We start from the raw sequence: 6,000 nt of genomic DNA on the forward strand, positions 1-6,000 counted from the left end.
AAGACTTATGAACTAGAGTTGGAACAGGATGAGGTATTGGAGAGGGGGAGAAAGAAAGGAGGTTCAGTTGCATTGGTAGCTGAAAATGAGAAAGAATGCAGAAAAGAAACTGTGAGATCTACATCAAGCTCCAAAGATGGTGTAAGAAATCCAGAATCAGACAAGGGTAAAGAGCAAGTTGCTGAAAATGAAGACAACTCCAGTCAAGATGACTCTGATGGTATTGATGAGCATCTTGCATTTCTGTCCAGGAGATTTGCAAAGATGAAGTTCAGGAAAAACACTAGAGCCACTAAACCCTATAAGAACATGGTGGACAAATCCAAGTTCAAGTGTTTTAATTGTGGTATAAGTGGACACTTTGCAAGTGAGTGCAGAAAGCCAACCTCTGAAAAGAAGAAATTTGAACAAGTAGATTACAAAAAGAAATATTTTGATCTACTCAAACAGAAGGAAAGGGCTTTCATTACTCAAGAAAAGGACTGGGCAGCTGATGGAGATGAAGAGGATGAAGATGTGGATTATGTCAACCTTGCTCTCATGGCTGATTCTGAAGAAAACGAAGTTAGTTCATCAAGCAATCAGGTAATCACTACTGATTTAACACAGCTTACTAAAGAAGAGTGCAATGATGCTTTCAATGACATGTCTACTGAATTGTATCATTTGCGTGTGTCTCTTAAATCTCTTGCTAAAGAAAATAGTAGGATCAAAGAGAACAATCTGTTTTTAAGTAATAGAAATACTGTGTTAGAAAATAAGTTGATTGACCTAGAGAAAACCAAATTGCATTGTATATCTGTTGAAAATGAACTAGCTGAATCTGTTAAGAAAGTAGAAATACTTTCCAATCAATTAGAGAAAGAGCAAGAGGTGATTAAAGCCTGGAAAACATCTAGGGATGTAAGTGCTCAAATTGCCAAAGTCCAAGGAATTGAATCATTCTGTGAAACTGCCTGGGATAAAAATAAAAAGAAACTGGAATTAATTGATGGACTGTCAACGGATGTGGAATCAACGGATGATGAAAGTTATCCGTTGAAGGAAGAAAAGGAACATCCGTTGAAGGTTCCTCAATTAAAACAGGCAGATGTTTCTAAAAGAGAAAATCTAAAGAAACTCAACAAAAAGTTTGGTTCAACTTCAAAGAACTTTGTCAAAGAAGGAGCAAGCACATCCAAAGATGTCAGAAAGGTGAATGTAGGGCACATGACCTTAGAACAGTTAAACAATAGGCTCAAGATGGTTGAGGATAAAAAGGAATCCAAAAGGAAATCCAACAGAAATGGGAAGGTAGGAGTTAACAAACATAACAATTACACACCTGACAAGTATGCTCCTAGAAAAAGCTGTGTGCATTGTAGTAGTGTTAATCATCTATCTGCTAACTGTAAATCTATTAAGAAATCTCCCATAACTGTACCCTCTTCCATGCCTAACATGTCTGTATCACCTCTACATGCTATGCCTGTTATGTCTCAACAAAATCCTTATGCACATTTTGCAAACATGCCATATTTTAACAATCCTTATCTTGCTGCATTCAGTATGCCTCAAATGCCATACAATATGCCAATGTGGAATAACATGTATGCACAATCCATGCCTAATAATTCTATAAATGTGATGGATAATGTTGTGACTAACCCTACACCTCAACCAACCACATCTAAGACCAAGGTTGACTCAAACTCACCTAAGTCTAAAGATGCAGGAGGAATGAAGTCTAGGAGAAAGGCTAACAAGAATGGACCCAAGGAAACTTGGGTACCAAAATCAAATTGATTGATTTTGTGGTGTGCAGGAAAATAGAAGAAATCTATGGTACTTGGACAGTGGCTGTTCAAGACACATGACTGGAGATTTCTCCCTGCTCACAGAGTTTAAAGAGAGAGCTGGCCCCAGCATAACCTTTGGAGATGACAGCAAAGGGTTTACTATGGGATATGGCTTGATTTCAACAAGGAATGTCATCATTGAAGAAGTTGCATTAGTTGATGGTCTCAAGCACAACTTACTGAGTATCAGTCAACTATGTGATAGAGGGAATACAGTTTCCTTCAATTCTGAAGCCTGTGTTGTCACTAGTAAGGAAGACAACAAAGTGGTTCTAACTGGAGTTAGAAAAGGAAATGTGTACTTAGCTGACTTCAACTCTACAGATGCAGAATCTATTACTTGTCTCTTCAGCAAAGCAAGTTCAGTTGAGAGTTGGCTATGGCACAAGAAGCTATCCCATTTGAATTTCAAAACAATGAATGATCTAGTCAAAAAGGACTTAGTAAGAGGAATTCCTCTTGTTGAATTCTCAAGGGATGGTCTGTGTGATGCTTTTCAGAAAGGCAAACAAAGGAAAGCATCATTTCAGAAGAAGCTTGAAACAACAATTGATGAACCATTACAGCTGCTACATATGGATTTGTTTGGACCAGTCAATGTATTGTCAATAGCAAGAAAAAGATATTGCTTAGTGATTGTAGATGATTTCTCTAAGTTCTCATGGGTCTGTTTTCTTGGATCAAAGGATGAAGCAAGTGAAATCATTATCAATCACATCAGGCAAGTCAACAATCATCCTGACTTGAAGGTTAGAAATATCAGGAGTGACAATGGAACTGAGTTCAAGAATTTGACATTAAGGCTGTTCTGTGAAGAAAATGGAATCATGCATGAGTTCTCAGCTCCAAGAACACCTCAGCAAAATGGGGTTGTTGAAAGAAAGAACAGATCTTTAATTGAAGCTGCCAGAACAATGCTTGAAGAATCAAAGTTACCAACATATTTCTGGGCTGAAGCTGTTAATTGTGCCTGCTTCACTCAGAATATTTCTTTGATCAATCAAGCTAAAGGCATGACTCCCTATCAGTTGTTCAAGAGAAGAAAACCAACTCTAAACTTTCTTCATGTCTTTGGATGTAAATGCTTTATACTGAGGAATCAATCTGACCATAAAGGGAAGTTTGATGCAAAGGCTGATGAAGGAATATTTGTTGGTTATTCAGCTGGAAAATCTTATAGGGTCTACAATCTAAGAACCAACATTGTTATGGAATCTGTGCATGTTGTGTTTGATGATAAAAAGATTGATGGACTAACAGATGAGGGACATAATGAGAGACTCAAATTTGACAATATTGAGATATATTGTGATGATAGTGAAGAGGAGACTGATGGAGATGACACTTCAAAAGGGATTCAAAACATGCCCCTGGATAATGCACAAAATACTGCATCCATTGAAAGAAGCAATGCAGTATCCGTTGAAAGACATAGTGCACCATCCGTTGAAGTACAAAATGAAGCATCCGTTGATCATAGTTCATCAACGGATAATCGATTTACATCATCAGTTGATAGAACTCCAAGTTCCCTGCAAAGGACCAACAACTCAGGGGGAGTTTCAACTAGTCAACACTCTGTCTCACATCATGACAATACTGAGGCCACCTCATCTAGAGCACATCTTCCACCACAAAGGAAATGGACCAAGAATCATCCCTTTGAACTGATCATTGGTGATGCATCATCTAAAGTGCAAACAAGAAGAGCTACTCAAGATGAATGTCTGTACAGTAGTTTTCTATCTCAGGAGGAACCTAAGAAAGTGGAAGAAGCTCTATTGGATCCAGATTGGATATTAGCTATGCAGGAAGAGCTAAACCAATTTGAGAGAAACCAAGTTTGGAAGCTGGTACCCAAACCAAAGAACAAGAGTCCTATTGACACAAAGTGGGTATTCAGAAACAAGATGGATGAAAATGGCATTATCATAAAGAATAAAGCCAGACTGGTTGCTAAAGGCTATTCTCAGCAAGAGGGAATAGATTTTGATGAAACATATGCTCCTGTTGCAAGACTTGAAGCCATCAGAATATTTCTAGCCCATGCAGCCCATGCCAATTTCAAAGTCTATCAAATGGATGTCAAGAGTGCATTTCTAAATGGGAAATTAGAGGAAGAAGTCTATGTAAGTCAACCTCCAGGATTTGAAGATCCAAATTTTCCAGACTATGTGTATTATCTGTTGAAAGCACTCTATGGACTGAAGCAAGCACCTAGAGCCTGGTATGAAACCTTATCAAAATTTCTTTTGGAGAATCACTTCACTAGAGGTACTGTTGATAAAACTCTCTTCTTTAGGGATGTTAATGGCTCTAGTATACTTGTTCAAATTTATGTAGATGACATAATATTTGGCTCTATAGATGATAAACTTTGCAAAAAGTTTGCTAAGCTAATGCAAAGTAAATATGAAATGAGCCTAATGGGAGAACTAACCTATTTTCTTGGTTTACAAGTTAAACAAGTTAGTGATGGAATTTTCATTAGTCAAACTAAATATATTTATGATCTTTTAAAGAAGTTTGACTTAATGGAATGCTCATCTGCAAAAACTCCCATGGCCACTGCCACCAAACTTGAATTAAATAAGACTGAAAGGTCTGTGGACATTACAAGTTATAGAGGCATGGTTGGTTCACTTTTATATTTAACTGCTAGCAGACCAGATATAATGTTTGCTACATGTCTGTGTGCTAGATTTCAAGCTGATCCTAGGGAGTCTCACTTAATTGCTATCAAGAGAATTTTCAGATATCTCAAGGGTACACCAAATTTAGGAATTTGGTATCCTAGAGAATCTGGCTTTGATCTAATTGGTTATTCAGATGCAGACTATGCAGGTTGCAAAATAGACAGGAAAAGTACAACAGGCTCCTGCCAATTCCTGGGAAACAAGCTTGTATCATGGTTTAGCAAAAAGCAAAATTCAGTCTCTACTTCTACAGCTGAGGCTGAATACATTGCTGCTGGAAGTTGCTGTTCTCAAATGTTATGGATGAGGAATCAACTCCTTGATTATGGACTTCATGTTGATAGAATACCTATCTTTTGTGACAACACAAGTGCCATAGCCATAACAGAGAATCCTGTGCAGCACTCAAGGACCAAGCACATTGATATTAAGTACCACTTCATCAGGGAGCATGTCATGAATGGTACAGTGGAACTACATTTTGTTCCAAGTGAACAACAAATTGCTGACATATTTACCAAGCCACTTGATGAATCAACATTCACAAGATTGGTAAGTGAGCTAGGTATGCTTAATTACTCTTAAAATTCATGTCTTCTTTGCAATTTGATGAGAAGCCTGAAATATATTAGTTGCTAGAACAAATTTGACTTTTAACAAAGTTTATTCCATCAACGGATGTTCCCTATCCGTTGAAAGTCAAAATTGCTCTATCAACGGATATTCATTATCCGTTGAAAGACAAGTATATCTCTGGAACTTTTATCCGTCAACGGATAAAGCTGAAGTACCTTTCAACGGATGACAATTTACATTATCCGTTGAAATGTCACATCAGACGTTTGAGGTGTTTCACAGCCGTTGATTCTATTTTCTTAACCGTTGATACCATACATACATCTGTATGTATTGGTTTTAAAGGTAGTTATTAGAATACTTACAGTTTATTCTTAAACGGCTGAAATTCACTAACACCTATTTATTGATTAATCCTTTATTTATTTCTTTTTCTTTGAAAGCATATAAGCCCTTCTGATTGTTCATTATTACTTTACGCTTTCTTAGAATTTCAAGCATTTACCATTTTCTCTCTGCAAAACCTTCAAGTTATTCTCTGCAATTTCTACTCACAACAATGGCACCAGTCGTGAAGATTATGTCTCAATCTGGGTTCATCTACGAGAAGAACAATTTCATAGCTCTGGTAGAAAAGAATGAAGCCCACTCAGATTATCACAAAATGATGGACTTCATCAAAAACTGTAAACTTAGCTATGCAATGCTGGAAGCCCCAACGATTTTCTGTGAAGTAGTTGAGGAGATTTGGACAACTACTGAGTTCAACTCCATGGATATGACTATCTCCTTCACTCTCAAAGGTAAAAATCACTGTATTAACTGTGATGACTTACAAGCATGTTTTAAATTACCTGAGAACAATGCCATGACACCACACACTGATGGTG

This window comes from Apium graveolens, chromosome 6, assembly GCF_009905375.1.
Source record: "Apium graveolens cultivar Ventura chromosome 6, ASM990537v1, whole genome shotgun sequence".
Taxonomy (NCBI): Eukaryota; Viridiplantae; Streptophyta; class Magnoliopsida; order Apiales; family Apiaceae; genus Apium; species Apium graveolens.